Here is a 649-nt window from a genome sequence, read left to right on the forward strand (position 1 = left end):
AGGGTGAAGGCATTTCATTTGCTAAAACCCACATTTATCAGGGTGTGATTTTTCGCTGCTTGTAACACGCCAGCTTTTCTCTGTGTGAGGCTGCCGATTCCCTTGGGTTTGAAACACAGTTTATTCTGTAGTTCACTGAAACAGTTTATCAAAGAGGATACAAACTTGGTCACCATGCATCATGCAGCTCTATAGACATAACAGGATGTTACTCTCTCCAGAGCGGGGAATTAACTTTGCAGTGCAAGAGTCCTGCCAGGATCAGCTGTTTCCTCTTGGTTTCTATCAAGGTTTGACAGCTCATTGAAAGTTTGGAGGGAAAAAGATTTTATTTGCTTCACTTAGAAGCAAAGCAAAGAATCTTACCCTTTTTCTTCTTTGTTTGAGAAAAACTGACCTTTACCTTCCCAGCTTTTCTATGCTGTGCCTTAGACAACAGCAGGTGAGGACCAAATGCTGCACATAATTATTGCCAACAGTCTTTCTGTGCTTTAAAATTGATTCTTCAGTCAGATACTAATTTTCACTGCAAGAAATGATTTAGAGTTACCTGCAGCTTTAAGGCATACAGCTGCATTGATTATGCTGAAGGCATAATTTCAAGGTAATCTTTGCAGCTTGGAGAGCTAAGCCTCAGAATTTCCCCCAC

The sequence above is a fragment of the Buceros rhinoceros genome, unplaced genomic scaffold, assembly GCF_000710305.1.
Source record: "Buceros rhinoceros silvestris isolate BGI_N320 unplaced genomic scaffold, ASM71030v1 scaffold4724, whole genome shotgun sequence".
Taxonomy (NCBI): Eukaryota; Metazoa; Chordata; class Aves; order Bucerotiformes; family Bucerotidae; genus Buceros; species Buceros rhinoceros.